Source organism: Piliocolobus tephrosceles, chromosome 15 (assembly GCF_002776525.5).
Source record: "Piliocolobus tephrosceles isolate RC106 chromosome 15, ASM277652v3, whole genome shotgun sequence".
NCBI lineage: Eukaryota > Metazoa > Chordata > Mammalia > Primates > Cercopithecidae > Piliocolobus > Piliocolobus tephrosceles.
The window spans coordinates 16,288,214-16,307,509 of NC_045448.1; the positions used below are offsets into that span (position 1 = coordinate 16,288,214).

Consider the following 19,296-nt stretch of genomic DNA (forward strand, 5'->3'; position numbering starts at 1 on the left):
TTGTCAAATACTCCTGTGCTATTATTAGATGTTTTTGGGAAACAGAAAATGGCTTAAGACATGGCCTGTGGCCTCTGGTCAGGGCAAGAGGGCTGTGGAAACTCATAGCAAGTTGTGTCTTCTTCCTAATTAACTTATTAGCACATCGTTTGGCATTAGGTTGCCTGAATACATTTTTGTAAATTGTTGACATTCTCGTTGTATAAAACCCTAGAATGATGGAACAGGGAGGAGTGTCCCTGATCCAGCCCAGTGGCCCAGTCCTGTTGAGTTACAGACGATAAAGATGAGACTAAAAATCCCAAGGCCTCGGCAGCCTATGTACACTGCACCATGGAGTTGGAACACATGATAAACTTTTGTGAAGTTTCTAGAAATTATAAGCATAACCAAAATTTCTGAATAGTTGGCAAAACTATATTGGCTTTGCTTAGTTATCTAACTACCCACATTTCACTTCCCATTTTATTCAATTCTGCTGATCCTCCCTCAATCCAACACCCCTCATCATCCTTGACACTTGCCCCAAAGGTAAGATTTACTTCTTTTAGTCCATATATATATATATATATATACACACACACATATACACACACCCTGTATATCTTGCATATATTTCTATCAAAAATATAATATTCACACCTGTCTGTTGAACTCCTTAAGGACAGGCGTTAATCATCAATCCATCCTCTGTACTTAGCACAGTTCTTAATACAGTGTTGAAATCTGGTGACCAAGCCAAGGGCCATGGCTCACGCCTGAAATCCCAGCACTTTGGGAGGCTGAGGCAGGCAGGTCACAAGGTCAAGAGATCGAGAACATCTTGGCCAACATGGTGAAACCACGTCTCTACTAAAAATACAAAAAGTTAGCTGGGTGTGGTGGCATGTACCTGTAGTCCGAGCTACTTGGGAGGCTGAGGCAGGAGAATCACTTGAACCCAGGAGGTGGAGGTTGCAGTGAGCCAAGATTGCACCACCGCACTCCAGCCTGGTGACAGAGAGAGACTCCATCTCAAAAAAATAAAAAATAAAAAATATAAAAAATCTGGTGACTAGTCAAAGAAATAAATACATGAGCATTGCTCTTTTTAGAGACTAGAGCTAAATAAAACGTGACTCCCGCAGTAAGAACCAGTAAGGACAAGAATCTGTGTTCAAAGATAACTGTAATGGGGAGGAAGACTCCAGTGAGGACTGTGATCTGGGTAAAGGCAAAGTGTTTGGGGAACGGAATCTGAAAGAAGAGCTGCCTCAACTGGACTAGAATAGTCTGAAAGGGTTTCCTGCAGATAGGGGTTATAGCTCGAGGTGGAGGAGAGTGAACATCCCACTGCCAAGAAGCCTGTGAGCTGTGAAGAAGGGAGCCCAGTGGCCTTTACTTTGGGATCTGCTGAGATCACACGTACTGGGGGGCGGGTAGCGGTTGGACATGAGGGGTCTCTGGAGTGGCAGCTGTGAAAGGGATGGCTTTAAGATCTGTGAAAGCCAAGCTACTGGCGGCTCCCAGTCTTCTGGCTATGTTGAAGCAGTGGGACCTGTTTTCCGGTGTGGCTCTTAAGTCTGCTCTGAAAGTAGTCTCCTGCCAGGCCACGATGCCTGTCCCAGTCCTGCAGGTGCGACTCCTGGCCCTCTGCACCTTGTGCCACAGCCCCCTGTATCCTCTCTTCCACCACATTTCCACATTCCTGGTCACTCCCGCTTGCCTGCCTGTCTTTCCTCCTTGGATGTGAAGACCCCTTGGCTGGGAACTGGAACTCACTTGTGATTGAATCCACAGCAAGCCACCCAGGAAATGTGTGTGGCTGAATACATGAAAGAATGAGTGAAGAAAGATGGTGTGAAGGCCACAATCAGAATCCAAGTGCCTCCAGCCTGAGGTCTTTCTAACAACTTAGAAAGAGAGAAAGAGGGAAGGAAGGGAGGGCATGTGGATGGGTGGCAGGGGAAAGGGTGAGAGGATAGGAAGAAGGAAGGAAGGAAACAAGGAAGAAAAAGAAAAGGAGGAAAAAAGAGGGTGGGATGAAGGGAGGGGAGGAATAAAAATGATTCCACCATGGTGACACTCAGTTTAATAAAGATATAGCTAAAGATCTCATGCTACGCTTGAAAGTTAAAAGAAAGGCAATTTGAGTTAACAGAAAAGTGAAATATGTCCTCAATGATGCACAAATTAACTTCTAAAAAAGACAGCAGGATCTGAGAAGAGCCTGCCTCCCACTGCTAGGATGTGATGGCCAGAGACTTACTTTCACGATGAGAAGCCTGCAGAACCATCTCTGCTGTGGCCTCTGAAGCAGCCAATCAGCTGCAGGAGGCTGAGCTGCATGAGAAGTCCAACTTCAAGGACAGACGTTGCAAAATAACAATGTCTCCCCACCAAGTGGAGGTGTATGCTCATTTTATGGATGCTCCTTGATATGGTTTGATGGTATCCCCACCCAAAATCTCATCTGGAATTGTAGGTCCCATAATCCCGACGTGTCGTGGGAGGGACCTGTATGGGAGGTAATTGAATCATGGTGGCAGTTCCCCCATACTGTTCTCATGGTAGTGCATATGTCTCATGAGATCTGATGGTTTTATAAATGGGAGTTCCCCTGCACAAGCTTTCTTGCTTGCTGCCATGTAAGACATGACTTTGCTCCTCATTCACCTTCCTCTTTGATTGTGAGGCCTCCCCAGCCATGTGGAACTGTGAGTCAATTAAACCTCTTTCCCTTATAAATTACCCAGTCTTGGGTATGTCTTTATAAGCAGCATGAACTGCTGCTTATAAGAGAATGAACTAATACACTCCTTTAAGTCAAAATTCCAGCTGAAGGAATTTCGAAGAATGCTGAAGGCTGGGAGACTTCCACGCATTTTCAGGAGTGCATTTTCAGATATTTACTGGCTCCACCTCTGGGCAGGAGAGCCAGCGGGTAGTGCTGTCCAAGGAGAGGACATGATTCTCTTCAGTCCCTTTTCCTAATGCATAGCAGAGCAGACACAGAGGACCCTGACACTGAAATCCCAAGGAGGCTCATTCCCCTGCTTTCAAAAGGCCTTTATCTAAGTCAAATTCTCATGATCCGATAACTACACTAACAGCAGCCATCTGCTGAGTGTCAGCCCTGCACTCGATACTACGTTAAGTGCTACACGCAAATGCCCTCATTTAATTCTCACGATTACCCTCCAGTAGGTTAGTTTGAAGAGTTACTATATTGTATATTTCTGCTAAATTGGAGAGCTTTTCTTTGGGCAAATGCAAGAGCTTGCAGTTAAGTACTTTATCCACTAAGGGGCATTATCATCTCACATTAAAAATGCCAGACCTGGTCAGGTAGGTACTTAATACAAATGTAGAAATTTGTGAAAAAGAGACAAAACAGAGGTATCAAGTTCAACATCCTGAATATTTTCTAAATGTGATTCCCGTCATTTGCAAAAAGTGTTTAACCTCACAGTTGTAGTAGCCAATACTTACTAATATAGTAACTCAATTCCTGCTTCAAGATCATTTCAAAAGCATCTGTTTTGACCACTTTGCCAGAAAATGGGGCTACGACATTTGAGAAAGAAACATGAATAGACTTAGCCATTTGGCTTAGTAATTATCCTCTCCAGCCCCTTCAACTAATTTCTTAAGTCACGTTTTCCACTGAGGAAAACATCTGTGTTGTGGCTGAATCAACTTCACTCATGTTAAGGATAAAAAGAAAGGTTAGAATCCTACCACGAGCTTATCAGGATGAGTTTCTATAACTCATTTAAACAAAACCTCCACTTAAAATTGTATTTCGGGTCTGGAAAATACTCTGGAAATGGACATGCACATAGTTGAAGACCCTCAATTCATGATCTGTACCCCTGAGCCTGCTCTTCTGGAAAGACGGGAGATGGACAAAGGTATAAGCTGCTCCCATGGAGGATGTCCCTGCAGGAAATCTGTAATCCAAAAGAGAAGACAGCAAAGTCCTTGTGGAACTTCCCTGTTTAGATTGATAAGCCAAGACCACAATTAAACCAAACAAACAAATGCACAAAGTTTATCTCCGAATTTCTGTGTAAGCCCAGCCCGGCTCCTGATGACTCAGCCATGCTCTATCCTGATTTAAACTTTCCCTTGTCGTCAGGGTTCCCAGGCTGCAGTCTGTGGCCACAGAGCCCTCTACATTTGAACACTTTGCCTTTCACCCTCTGGAGAGCTTGCAAGCCTCCCAGACAGATCAAGCACTGTTTGGGCGATTTCTTCATTCCACTTGAAGACAGCAAATTGTGATTCCAACATGAGGTGTGAGTTGCTCCCCAGCTCATATCATCTGACAACCCAGCTCAACTACACAAAATAACCTCAGGTCCTCTGGCGCTCAGTGGAGGATGGAAAATACACTGAGCAGGGAGTGTGGTCACACCGGTCACCTGCCACGTAGCAGCTGTATGGCCTTGGCAAGGTGCCACATCCCTCTCCACGGCTGCCTTTTCTTGAATGCCTACTAGATGCCAAGCTCTTTGCTGGCTCTTACTCATCTTTAAAATCTCTCTGCAGAGTAGTGTTTTTAGAAAAGGAAACTGGCACAGCAAGATTCTGGAACTCACGAAGACCATTCCCTTCTGTGTGACTCCATTAGATGGACTGAATCCGGCTCCAAACAGGAGCCAGTAGTTCTTGTCCATAAAGGAGCTCTGGCAATGAATTCTGCACAAATTGTTTCTAACCATGAAATACAAAAGGGATTTTTTTTTTTTTTTTTTTTTTTTTTTTTTTTTGAGTGTTCTAGGCTCTTACTGCTCGCAGCATGGTCTGGAGATGGGCACTCACCTGGGAGCTTGTTACAAATGCAGTCTCTCAAGCCCCACCTCAGAACTGCTGAACGCAAGTCTATGTTTTAATCGAATCCTCAGTGGCCTCGAGTTTGAGAACCACTGCACTTGACTAAAGATCTGAAGTCCCAGTGTCATATCCCCTTTTTTTCTGCATCCCCCAAGTACCCAGTGGTTGTTTTAGGATTGGTCCCTAAATCGGGAGTTCCTCTCCTACTGGTTTAGTATGCATTTGGTTTTACAAATGGGCCCCTTTATTTGTCCCACTTGGCCCAAATGAAAGTTTACATTGTAACCAGGGATAGGACTTACTGGGCCCCACTGCAGGCTGGGCTTTGTACTAAGTGCTTTACATACAATATTGCAGTCCTTGAGCTGGACTAGATGGCTATGAAGTCTTCACTCTTTCCACAACCAACACTACCTCCACTCTCGCAGCCTGCTTCTTCACCTGCAAATGGGATCGCACAGAGATAGACCCAATGATCCCTCAGATCCCTCCAAAAATAAGCCTCATGAAATTTCCAAGGTTCAACTCTCCACAGAAATCTCCGTTATAATAGAAAATCTACATCGCTAAATGCAATGCAAAAGCAGAAAACAGTCAACCTACTAATTGCAGCTATTACTGAATGTTACTGTAACATTTGGTGGCTCAGTGACCAGGCAGCTGGTCTTTCTGAACCGATACCAGCAGCTCTACCACTGGGATGTCCTTGGTGCAAACTGGGAGGTGCAGACAGGACACAGGGCAGGCGCCCTCTGCAGGCCCAGGGTTGGCATGGTGACGCCTGGGACCATCTTCACTCAATTCTTCGCTTCCGTTTCACTCGATTATCACTGTGTGAGATCTTGCCCCAGAAGGACAGAGCAATCCTGAGGGTGAGGCCTGATGTCAGGGGAGAACAAGTCAGTCTTTGTCAGGTCCCTCAAGGGGACAAGGCCGGCCTGGCTCAGGCTGCACACAGAGGAGGCCTGTGCTCACTCGGGCCGTAGAGTGGTGGCCTGCTCCATCCTTCATGGTGGGAACCCGCCACTTGAACATTCTACATCCCCCTCCTCCCGACTCCAGGGCTGGGCAAAGTGGAGGGATCTGCTCTGGGGCCTGCAGGAATTTGCACTGAAAAGGCTTCAAGCAGAACTTACTGCTCACACTAGCACCAAAAACTCTTTGTTGAACAATTCCTCTCCCTTTGGCTGGTTTCCCACTGTCCCATTCACAATGGCATCCTTTCCTACGTCACCCTTTGTCAACTCTCCAGCCTTCCCTGGCTCCCCCGGGCTCCTGCTTCCACACTGACTCTGGGCCTCTCACTCCCTCTAAGAGGACTCCTCACTCAGAGGACCGTCCTGCCTCTGGTCTCCTAAGGCCTTTCGTTGGTTGTCTGAAGGGCACAGAGAGTGTCACACACTAGGGATGTCTGCTGGGTGTTCATCCTGATATCTGTCAGGATGCTGGCCTCGGCTTTGCAACTCAATCATCCAGGAGATGCTTCACCAATGGTCAGCAAGTGTTTGAACCTACTTCGTACTGCAGACGCTTATTTCTAACAGAAAATTCAACTGAGGCTTTAAGGCAAAATAAAAATCGGTCACAATCACAGAGTCCTTAAAATGCTCCAGGCACCTTTCTAAATGCTTACCTGTATTAACTCATGTAGAGATCACAGAACCCTTACAAGGTTGGTGCTATTAGTCTTCTCATTTTAGAGATGAGGAAACTGTCCTATGAAGAGGTTTGATAACTTGCCCAAAAGCATCAGCCGGTAGGGGGCTGAAGAGGATTCCAATCCAGGCAGTCTAGCTCCAGAGCCTGGACTCTTAACCGCAGCACTACAAAGGATTATATCAAGACCACAATTAAAGCAAATCTTACCTGAAGCCCACTAACATGTACAATATTTGTTATATGGGGGTCCTGAGACTAGGTATGTGTGCCTCTGCAAATGTCATCAAGTTTCTAGGCTCCTTGTATTACTCGTTATAGCAACTGAAGACAATTGATAGATGGCTGTTCCCCTTCTTCCTTGATGTGCAGCATAGTAAAGCCTTCAGGTCTGGAGACAGGAAAGAGCTGAGGTACGAGAAAGAAGGTCCTAAGAGGGGCACTGATGACCAAGTGGGGACCTTAGAGGAAACATTGGCCAAGTTGGTTTCAGCAGTCACAATTCTTCATAACTCCTCTGCTAGTGTGCACCTGGTCCCAGCCCCCGGACTCTACCTACTTCTGGGTCAGTGCAGTGTCCCTCCTGGGGCCAGTGTGCTGGCAGCTTATAGCTCCAAACAGAGAAAGGCAGGCTTGCCATCAGGCCTAGGCTAAAAGCCCCTGCCAAGCTGGTTCTCCTGGATTCCAACCCAGAGAAGGAACAAAGACAGGGTTGGAAGAAGGAGAGAGAACTAAAACTAAGGAACTGAACATTGTAGCTGTGCCAGAGCTCTCAGCATAGGGCTGGTAGCTGCCTCATTCAGGCCTGTAGCTGGGAGAGTGGGGTACAAGCTAGCCCCATTTCACTTTGTGAGCCAGATCAGCTGTTGTCTGTTGAGGGCTGACAGAGGCCCTGCCTGCCATGAAGAGGTGAGGGGTAATTTATCTCCCTCCAGCGGGGCTTCCTGTTGGTGGTGGTTTAAGTGCAAACCCCACATCAGGGTCCTGCCAGGCCATGTGGGATTCAACAGGACTCAAGGACTCTTTTGGGAGTTGGGTGTCTTAAAGACAAGTTCAGAGATGGAAGAAGCTGCATGATCAAGCCCAATTCCCTCATAGTTATGATGAAGGGAGGAGGGCTGACCAAGGTTAATTGGTGAGTCAGTGGCAGTTTGGACTAGAATCCACGTTAACCCCAGATAGCATGGTCACTTTTTGTTTCTCTTCCACTCTCCCTTTTTGTTTATTTTTAAATCTGTATCCCTGTTGTATCAAGAAAGTGCTATAGAGAGGCAGCACTGTGGGGTTTTGAAGGAGAAAGGAACTCTTTTCGGCTGGGCTATCAAGTCAGGCTTCTTCGGGGAGGTGGCCTTTGGTGTGGATTCTGAGGACGTGGAGGACTACAGAGCCCGGGCCAGGATGAGAGTGTGCTCGAACCTGCCTCAGTGCAGGAGCAGCGGCAGGAGGATGCTGCCTCTGAAAAGAAGAGTGCCCTCACTCCCTTTTCCCAGCATCTTCTCTTTCTTTCTCTTTTTAAACTATCCTTTTGAACTTCACCTGATGTGAAAGGAATGCTCGCTCCCCCTGGCGGCAGCCAGGGTTTTGGAGAGAACGGGGTCAGCGGAAACACGTGTTGAGGTCTACTTTTCCTTAGAGGAAGAAGAGAAGAAACCCAGGTCATAGGTCTTGCCTCCAGCCCCGTCCATTAGGAAGAACAAATAGGGCCCCTAAGAACAAGAAACCAGACAGCCTCGCTGTAAGGAGGGCAAGTGGTTCTAAATGCAGTTCGGTAAAGGGCATGTCATAGAGCTGCCCTTGTCTCCAAAAGATTCCATCAGAGCAAAGCACTCACCCAAAAGCCCCTCGCTGTTGAGATGTTTATGCCAACTAGGACTGAGGCATGGTTAGGTTTAGAGATGATTCTGTAAGGAGGGGTGACTGCCCAGTCTCTAGAACTAGAACCAGCTTCCTTGTAAGGTGGTGAGTTCCCCATTCCTGGAAGCGTGTGAGCGGACACCAAAGGGAAAGATGCAGCTTTCAGAGGGCTTCTAGACATATGCTGCTCTGACCTCACTGCTTGACCAGTCCTGCATTTTGGAGTCTAGGTGAGACTCAAGTCCAAACACAATGCTTAGTTTCATAGTTTCCTCCCTGGTCTGCCTGAAGCCCCATCTGCTTGTGGAGAGGATGATACACAGCCTGAACAGTGCAAGAGGGGACAATTAGACAAAAGTTTTGATCCTGATGTCCTCATAGCTGTGGGCTTTGGTCAAGCCATTTCCTCCCTGAGCTTCAGTCTCATCTTCTGTACTTGGTCCCAGGCTACCTCCTGGAGCTCGTGAACATCCAATACCATGAAGCACAGAGATCTTGGCACATCCGGGAAAGTGTGCAGGTGAAAGATTAAGTCTAGTGCATCCATTCGTCTTCCAGCCAGCAGGGGTGATGGGAAGTCAACTGCACCATGCTCTGAGCTAGGTTCTAGAATAAATTCTACATAATGTACACATATATACATACACACATATATACTCATATATGCACACACTTATGTACATGCATATGTACATACACATGTACATAAAACCCTGTGTGTGTGTGTGTATATATATACATATACATATACATACACACACACATACATATATGTACTCCACCCCAAGAGTTCCAAAAAGAAGGTAGCAGGGGAAATATAGTTTTCACTTAGTAGAAGCAGACTCGGGTCTCTGTAAAGCTGCATTTTACCACCAGAGAGCTATGGTGCAATCCATGCTGTTAAATCAGTGTTTCTGGATGCTGAAGACAAATTCCTCCTCCTCTTCTTTCTACTTCTTTTCTTGGTCCTCTTACCCTATTCTGCTCACTAACACCTCCATAGGGTCAGAGAAAAGATCAATTCAAATTAGTCAATTTGCTTCTTTTTAGTCACTGTTGGGAACAAAGTGGGAGGATGAGGAGGTGGCTACTAATGGGTTTTTGAAAAGCAGAGTTGAGGCATTATCTGAGCATGATGAGCAGGCTGGCTATTTCCTCCTCACCCATGACAGAGAAATCAATGTTGGCCCTTATTTATAGAGTGCAGTTCTGTACCTGAGTATCTCTCTTCCAGCTCCCAACTCCTACTCATCCTTCAATGCCCAAATCATATGGCTCCTTTTGGAGCCTTCTCTGACTGTCCTGGGCAGAGAACACATTCCATCCTCTGCATCCACATCGCTTTGTTCATGTCTGGGTTCTTATCTGCCATGTGCTCCTCTGACTGTTGGCTGCTTCTGTCTTTGCCACGTGATTAGAAACTCCTTGAGGTGCTGACCATGTCTCATTTGTCCTGATGTTCATGGCCCAACACAGGGTGTGGCCCTTGGTAGATACTCAGATATTACCTGTTTAATGAGTGTGTAATTTCTAAAAGAACACTCTGATTTTAGTATTCAGTGGAGAGACGGTTAAGGAATGGATATTACTCATTCCTTTTCTGATGGGAAGAAAATGTAACAAGACCTAAATCCCAACATTTCTACTAGAATAGTTAAGTTTTTGCCAGCCAATTCTATAAGAAACAAAACTTATGTTCTAACCATTTCACAGCTATTTGTGTACTAAAGACTGGGCATGAAATGATGATGTTTAACATTCACTACAGCACCAATGGTGGGAAGGGTCATTGTCTGCATCTACTACCCAAAGCCATCTCATTCAGTTGATCTGTGTGAACTTATTTTAGAGCCAAGGAAAATATAATCTTATAATAATATATGAAAGAGGTATAAAATAAGCATTTTAAGGAACCGGGGTTTCAAATAAAATTAGGCTCTTTGCCTCTTAAAACTCCAATCTTATCAACTCATCCATTTTTGCTTAAAACTGTGAGCAGCTCTGAGCTATCCTCAAAATAGACGCAAACCACTTGGCTTGGTCTGGAAAATCCCTCATTCATACTCTCGCCTCTCTCCCTAAGTGAGTCCCTTGGTCTCTCAGACTCACCTCTCCAAATTCCACAGTCTCAGGAAGGAGGTGAAGGTGCACAGGGTTCCCCAAGGCACAGCTCTTGCCTATGTATCTCCATCTCCCAGCCTGGAAATTCCTAACACCCTTCCCTGAAGCATCTTGACCCCCTTGCTTGGTACCTACCTGGCTACATCTCATCTCCAGGACTGAGTGCAGATAACCTACTCCTAGGAAGCTTCCATGGTTGCACCCCTCTATCTGGGTCAGGGGACTCCTTCTCTGAGCTCCCCAAACACCCATTCCTACTGCAACACTGATGAAAGTGTGTTGTCTAGCCATTAGTGTGTCTCCTCGTAAAACCAGAAGCAACTCAACCACAGGGGCTGACCTAGTCCTCATTTATCCCCAGTGCCTGGTGCAGCACTCACATAGAAGAGGTACTCATATATCTGCTGAATGAATGATCCTCCTTCTACCCTGAAGGCAAGAAGCAGACTCAGGTCTCTGTAAAGCTAGACCAAATGTCTATCATGTAAGTAAATTCCAAGAGAACAGGTAAAAGTGACCTATGGGAGGTTCCAGTGGAAAATTCCTACTCTAACAAATTGGCTCTTTGATGATCAAATTAAGACAACTGTTTACTTCAACTTACTTTATTGATGCAACTTCCTCAAGAAGCCTTGATAGCACCAGGCCATGGAGTCCTAAGAAAGGGACCCAGACTCATTAATCTGCAGTCTCAGTAGCTAGGGCCCAGTAAAGATTTTCGAATGAATGACTAACACAACATTGCGTAAGAGCTCTGGGGAAGAGAAAGGAGGGGTAGAAGAATCTCCAGAAAAGCCAGTCAGAACATAAACGCCCAAGTCCTTTATGCCCTTGCTTCATTCCACAGGCTCCTCATTCCTTCTGCTCCAATCTTACTGGTCACTCAAGGTTGGGTAAAGCCTAAGCACATTCCCTGCTCAGAGCTTTAGTTCTGGCTCTTCCTTCTAGCCTTGCTCCCTTACTTTCTCCAGATCCTGCCCAAATAATGCCTTATCCAGAGGTGTTCCCTGGCACTGTATATAAAACACTAATGCCCATTTCCCTCAACTCTCTAGCTCTCTGACTTAGCTTTAATTTTTTCTGCTTTACTTTTTTCATAGCACCTAATACTGCCTGATGTAATACATGCATGTGTGTTACTTGTTGATGATCCCTTGACTCTACTTGAATGCAAGCTCCTTGACAACAAGAACTTGGTTTTGTTCTGTCCTGTATCCCTGGCACCAAGATCAGCGCGAGCCACCCACTGCATGGTTCATGTTCCATGAACATCTATTGACTGAATGAATGACTGGATGAATGACTGCCTTAGAAAAGGTAATAGGCAAGGAAGAAAGCCCTGAATGAGCATATGCTTGGACCCTGACTGTCTTGCTGAGTGCCAGGCCAGGACACCTGCCCCAAATCAATTGACCCTTACTCTTGGTCTTGGATGTAGGCTAGTCTGAAGGGGAAAAGCCACCAGGAGGGAGTTAGTTTTCAGCTAATACCTCATGAGACAAAGGGGTAGGAAAGTAGTGGTTCTAACTTTGGGTATGGCAGAGAAAACCTTCCAATGACCAGGTTGGAAAGGCAATCTGGCTAAAGTCCAGGTGAGAAAAGGCTTCTGTGGATGAAGAGCTCTGAAATAAAAAAGGCTGTTAACAGTTTCTCTCCTTTTTAAATTGTTGGGACTTAACAGTATTTGTGGACAAGGCCTGTCCTAGATTTTAGGCACAAGGCTCAAATGAAATCCAGATATGGGATCAAAGCTATATTTAAGTAGCTCTAAAAAAGGGTGGGTAGGGAAAGGAGCTGGTATTTGCTGAGGTCTCCTATAAGCAAGAAACCATGCTCATGCATGATCTCACTTAATCCCCAACACAAGCTTATAACATGGAGTGTACTATCCCTACCTTACAGGTGGGGAAACAGAAGCTTGGGGATTTAAAATGGTGATTTAAGCAAAATCACTGAGTCAACACATAGCACAGCTGAGATCTGAAGTCAGGTGTGTCTAAGTTGCAAAGCTTCTCTCCTTCCTCTGAATTATGCTATAGCTCAGAAACCACCATAGAGAAAGAAACCACAAGAGGAAGAAAGGAAGCAGGCATGAGATAAACATGTTCCCCAAGAATAAGAGTCTGGCATAAGAAACAAGTCTAGGTTAAGACAATCCTGGGAATGCAAAACGAGCTTTAGATATCACCTGGTCTTACTTCTGTCCTATGCTTAGCTTTATGAAACGCTTCTGGTTTTAGTTTTCAAGAAAGGTCAAGGTATCTAGCTGAAAAAGAAGAGCTTCAAGACAGAGGATAGCAGACGATAACACCAAAAACTAGTGCACGAGTGAAGATGTGTGGCCATCTCAGTGTGTTGGCTTTTTTTTTTTGTTTGATGATTCCTAACCGCGAGTCCTTACGCTGGGCCTGCTTAAGGGAGATGTGTTAATATACCACAGTCCAGGCAGCTGAACCCTTGACCAAACTTTAGTCATCTGGAAGGGATGTCAGCCTACATCAGGTGCAGTTCCAGTGAAGACATTCTAGTAGATGTGGCCACATTCCTTGCACATAAGAAGGAAAGGATCCATAGGTGACTGGGAGGAGGGGAGAGAGAAGAGCAATAAGCAGACAGAGCCATTGTGTTGGCGGTCAGGGAAGCGGGTGATGAGAGCGGTTAGCTGCAGCCTGTCTGCTGCAAGTGCTCTTGGATGAAACTTCATGAACTGAATTTGTTTCTAAAGGTGTTGTAGCAGGTGGGATGCAAGTCAGTTCTCTGACATGGGATCTAAATTCCATCTCAGATTGGCTACCAAAGGACCTCTCCTTCTATTGTCTAAATCTAGTTGGGCAGAAAGGAACACTAAATGGTTCTGCAAGGAAAAAGGAACCTAGATCTACAGCTCGAATCTGTTCTTCCCCTGCATGTAATTCTCAGCTACCTTCTTTCATTCCTTAACCCCCAAAGACTCAAGATAGCACAGATCCCATTCAGAACACAGCTATAGAACCCAGAGCCTTGAACGCCTTCCTTGATACTTTCAATGATACTTTCATGTCTTTCATAATATAAACATGCATATGACATATTTCCTGTGGTACAATGATGGTTATCACTGTGCTACACGCTATAACCAAAGTCAATTGTTTCTTACCTGGAAATATCTCCTGTGATTCAGTTTCACCAATCCAGGCTGATGGGATGAATCAGCTTAGCTGCTGTCTGGCCAAAAGAAGTTGGGCTTCCCAAATCAGGACCGTGGCCTCCTAAAGTCCTGTAGCTTTTCTGTCCTTAAGATGGTGGTACCCTGCTAAAAAGGGAATGCAAGTCATGTTACTGTGAGAAGCAATTTCCTATTCTCCTCTAGTCACAATATATTTTTTAAGGAGAGCAGAGAGTCACAGGATCCTAGATTATCAGGCCTAAAGGACATCTAAGAGATAATCTTGTCTAATTCTTTCATTTTATAATTAGGAGGTTGAGGCTCAGAGAAGAAGCAGCCTCACTCGGGGACTCAGCAGTTTGGGAGTCGAATACACATTGGAACATATCTCTGACTCTCTGGCCTTTTACATATTTTTTAAATGCAGCCACATGGTCAGGTTGACTTCTCAACCACGTGGTCATTGACCCTGAATGGGAAGTCCTTTTATTTTTTATTTTTTGTTGAACAGATTTTGAAAAAGCGGGGTGGCGCTTTTTCCAGATTGCTGTTTTTGTAGTTTCACCCCGGGAGCTAAATTAGTAAAACAGCCCACCTCAGGCATGTGATTGGGATGGTTCTCCCTGTTTCTCACTAGAAAAATATTGTTATAAAATACCATGGCCCATGAACACAGTGACACAGCGGGGAGTGAGTGCTGCCCTTCAGTGAGAAGCGTATGTGGCCCCAGGTCTCTCTCTCTCCCTCTCTCTCCATGTTTCAGAGAAACACAGCAACAGACATGGACTCTTTTTCCATGAGTATCATTTATTGCAGGGTTTTCTTCCTGGCTCCTGTGCATTTGAATGGCCACTCCTTTGTGCAGAAAACCAAATCACAGAAAACAGAGGGGAGCTCTCACTTATTAAGCAGATATCTGTCAGGCATACCATGAGAATTGTATAGATAAACTTTCTTATTAATTTGCCCTTAAAAAATCCCGGTGAGATACCGTTAATTCCATTTTTCCAAAGAGGTAGGAAACCAGTCTTTCAAGAGCTAGGATGATTTGCAGAGTCAAAAAGAGATACAATGCAGAACCAGAAATAAACCCATGCCTCCTAAATCTACTTTTTACTATCTAAACTGAACTATAGTTTGTTTCTAGGGCAAAACACTAGAGTTGCCTGTCTTTTCCAGTGTTTCAGCTCAAATGCATGAGACAGTTCTTTGGAAGCTGAAATTGTTAGAAGGGCATGAAAGATTACTCTTATTAGATTCTCTTTCTGATGGGGGTGGGGGATGGTGGTGGGGCTTGTGGGGGAAGGAGGGGGTCTACAATCCAAGACTTCCTGCCAGGCTCCCAGGCCCCTAGAGGCTGGGCTGGTTCTGGCTCTCAGCAGCAGGGCCAGCAGCAAGAGGGCACCTCAGGAAGTCACAATTATCAATGCTCCCTGGCTCAAGGCTTTGTTCCTGTTCTCAGACAACAAGGGACATGCCAGGAGAGATGGGGTGGGGGTGGAGAAAGAGGAAGAAAAAACAGGAAGTGAAGTGGGGGAGGAGGGAAGGAAATGGTAGAGAAAACATAGCAACTCTGAAATGTCCTTGGCTTGATGAGAAAGTGATTTCTGAGTGGACATTAGTGGAACTGGGCCCTGCATTTTGGGAAACCGGATTGTGATGGTCATGGGACGGGGCAAAGACGTTTATTTCCTCCAAACTCAGGGTTGGGGTCCACAAATTCCATTTCCCACCACCAAGCACAGCCTGGTACAGGGCTGTTTTCCACACACTCAGGTGTAGACACGGAAGGTGGTGAATTTCCAAAGAAGAAATCTGGGGGAAGGCCATGTTCCTCACCTCCTGACTGTGGCTGAGGGGACAGGCGTGTCACAAAAGGATCTGGAAAGTGATCAGGTATCAGGGAGAGCTATCCCATCCTCACTGCTTTTTTTTTTTTTTTTTCTCAAATGTCCTCAAAATTGAACCCATTTTCAGAGTGCATGACTGGGACGGATTCACTCAGCTGGGTTCAGCACGAATGCTGCTATCTTCCACCACAAAACCAAGAGGGTCAGTCAGGCGGAACATTGGGTTTCCTCCTGATCATGATTCTAAGGCACCTCCTGCTTGTTTTCCTATCCATTTTGTTCACTCCATTTACTTACGGAGGCTTACAGAAATTCCCCAACTCCAAATGCACATCATAAAGAATGACAGTCACCTAGTAACTCGAACAACCACACACCACACACAGAGATGACCCTAATAATAACTTAATAATCAAATACCACTTCTACTCATACTAATACTATTCATAGACCTCTGATGGGCACCAGGGCATGGAGAATGCAGAGCCCCCTTATGGGTAAGCCATCACATACTGGTCCCCCCTACTCCAGCGGGTCCCCCATACTGGCTATGCATCTAAGAAGCTAACAAAAAATACAGACACAATCCAGAGTAGTGATCAGGAAACTTGTATGGTTAAAAATCTTCTTAGAGGGTTTTAATGTCACCAACCTGGCTCTGATCCATTGACTAGCATTCAGTTAACATGGACCCCCAACTCAATTCTCACCCTAACCCCACCTTCTCCCAGCTTACAGATGCAACCACAAAGGCTCTCCAAGGGAAGGGGCTCACTCCAGGTCCCACAGCTAATGGCCTCCCAGGGATCTGCCCCACTCCTCCAAACCAAACATAGAACAAAAAGTCAGTATATGTTTGAGAGGACTCCAAGCCTTCTGAAGCAATTGCTGATGGTTTACTGTGTGAGTCACCCCGGGGCCAAGTGTCCATTAGGGAGAACAGAGAGCAAGCGGGGGAAAGAAACTGAAAACTCTCATCTCTCATCTCCACAGACTGCACAACCTCACATATCACCAGCAACACCAGCATGCATTTGCTGCCATCCAAGCAGCCACGCTTGGCCCAGGCTACTTCCACAGTGCTATGCCCCGTGCCTGGCCTGGTGGGGATGCACACAACCCAACACAACCAGGAGTTTGCCCTTCTGTAGCACCTGTCAGCCAGTAAAATGCTTTCCCATATCTTTTCATCTTTGCTCATTTTGAGAGAGGCACAAAGCTGAGGGGTAATCACCCCAGTTTATAAATGGAGAAGCCGAAATCAGAGACAGGAGGTGCCTTGTCCAGAGTCTCAAAACAGAACTAGGGCCTGAAATAGGCATCTCCTGTCTTCCAGTCTAGTGACCTTTCCCTGTGTCCTGTCCCTCCCCACCCCATTCAGGGGAGGGCTACAGAACAGCATCAAATGGCTGCTGCCTTCCCCTTCTGAATGGTTCTGGAAATTGAAAAGCAAGGCAGGGCAACAGAAGGGAAGGCAATATCCACTATGAGAGGCCAAAAGGGCCCCAAAGACCACATCCTCACCCTCCGGGGTGGGCAGTGAAGTGACCCAAAGCCCAGGGTGGGGCATGCTTGTGCCCACAGTTTACCAGCAGCAGAGCTTAGACTGAGTCCCTCAATGCTAGCAGCACAGACCAACACTGAGAAACCAGAAGGGGCAGGTGTTTAGATAATAAAAATGGCTAACATTGATCAAGTACTTACTGCGTATTGGGCTTTGTTTAGCACCGTACATATAGTGACTCCCTGAAACCTCATGGCAACCAAACTACGTAGGCATTATTATTGTCCCCTTTTACAGATGAGGTAACTGAGGCACAGAATGATTAAGTCACTTGTCCATGGGATTTAGCTTTTGAGTGATAGAGTCAAGGTGTGAATGTAGGCAGTGTGGCTCAAATTCTGCAAAGTCAAATAGTGGAAAGAAAGAGAATGAAGCAAATACACTAGGAACAGATGACACCTTCCTTCAAAGGGAGAGAAGGAAGATGGGAGACTCTCCAGGCAGGAAAGACTGAGAGACGTTGTGCAGGCAGAATTAGGAATTTAGTCCCTAGTCCCCTCTGGGTAGCAGCTGACCAATGTCAGCCAACACCAGTAAATGACATCCTGGTCTTCGTGTTTATACAGCAACACTGTGGGAGGAGCGAGTGGCTGGGCCAGGGAGGGGACAAAGGGAGGGCCTGAGATGGGAGAGTCACCAGGATGGGTGGAGGGGATGATGCTTTGGGAATCTAATTGCTATGTCCCAGAGGGACGGAGCAGCTGGGCAGGCAGGCAATTCCCTTTATGCATCCCCAGCACCAGCAGGGCACACATGCCCGGGACACCAGGCTTCGGGGATGCCACTGGCTTTCAGCCTCATGAAGCCTGGGAAGCCAGGAAAGACAGGGGTCATCTCTTACCATTTCCCCCATAAAGAGACTAAAGCCAAAAACCGTCACCGCCCTAGAACAATAACAACAACAATAACAGCAGTCACCATTTGTGGGCAGGTTACGATTTGTCAGTAAATATGCTAGATGCTGTATATAGATTACATAAAAACAATAACGACTCTGAGAGGTCCATATGCTTATTCTTAATTTACAGTTGAGAAAAGCAAAGTAATTCTGCAAAGGTCAAAGCTAGCAGGCTATGAGAAAGGATCTGAACCACCGTTTATCGGACTGTGAGGCCCCTGATCTCACCTCAAAGCCGTGTGTGCTGTGAAATGGTTAAGCGACTTGCCCACGACCGTGCAGCCGTGCTAACCCACAGCCAGCTTCTGGGCTGTCAGAGCACATGGGCACAGGCTTTTACATCCACATACTCCCCACACTACACATCCACACTAAGTGCTGCTGACCACTTTTATATACACAGACAAACAACTGGGTGACTTAATGGTTTATCATCCAAACCAGGATACCTGAGAGTGAAAGGGGGCCCTTTTAATAATATTGCTGGGACAACAGGCAGACACCAGGACCGTCCTAGGCATGTAAGAACAAGCGGTCACCTGAATACAACCCACACTCCCACAGGCTGGTTACTTTGATATCCAGCTGTGTTGGTAGAGAACTCTCCCAGACAATGCCTTGCTTCCCAATCCGCACAAATACTTCTTTGCAATAATTCACTCTCCCTGTGTTCACCTGCCTGTCTTCGGAATTCACGGAGCTCGTTGGCCTTATAGAGAAACGGACTGATGCCACTTGGTTATAAAGCAGACATGCTATGGTTTGAGAAGGGAGGGTGTCACTAATTGAAACAGTGTATTTTAAGAGACTGGTGGGTTCCTTGTGCCCTGGCAGCCCGGAACCCGAATACCCAGCTGTTCTGATAAGCAGCCAGTCAAGTCCCTTAAGCGTGAGGGCTCTGTGGCTCTCCCACTGAGGACTGCCTGAGGCAAGCAGACGGGAAACCAGCACAGGAGTACAGCTGCCACCAGTACTGGGCCTGCTGGAGAAACCGCAGTCTACTGGGAGGACACAGACCTGGGGTCCTCGGGGGACAGGCACATCTCTGAGACAAGGCCTGGCCTTTTTCTGCTGCCAGCAGGCACCGATCATGCCTGGGGGTGAGCAGCTCTAGCCTGGTGAGAGATCTTCCCCTTTCCCCCGGACTGGGCCTAGTCGGGAAGGAGGTGGCATTTAAAGCTTGTTTTTGTTTTGCTCTTTCCCTAAGAATCTGCCTTCTTAGGAATCTCTGACCAAGAGGAAGGAAGAATCTGCAGTTCTTTTGAAGCCAGGAACTCAGTCTTAACAAACTCTCCCATCAATACAGGTAAAGTGCAGTGCCAATGAGAAAGCAGAGGGCATTTGTCTGTTCTCTGAAGGGCCCGTTTCTGGCATATGTTTAATCGTGGAG

At 46.2% G+C, this 19,296-nt stretch overlaps 1 protein-coding gene across 5 annotated transcripts in view; it reads right to left on the reverse strand.

Moving 5' to 3' along the window:
• CYRIA (CYFIP related Rac1 interactor A) overlaps positions 1 to 19,296 on the reverse strand; it is a 106,497-nt gene that overhangs the window by 50,634 nt on the left and 36,567 nt on the right. For 3 of the 5 annotated variants that reach the window (XM_023199405.1, XM_023199410.1, XM_023199416.2), the window contains one exon: positions 13,586 to 13,738. The gene's annotated coding sequence lies outside the window, so the exon portion shown is untranslated. Of the gene's footprint in view, positions 1 to 13,585; positions 13,742 to 19,296 lie in introns of all 5 variants that reach the window. The other 2 variants (XM_023199396.1, XM_023199401.1) reach the window with 1 other exon arrangement.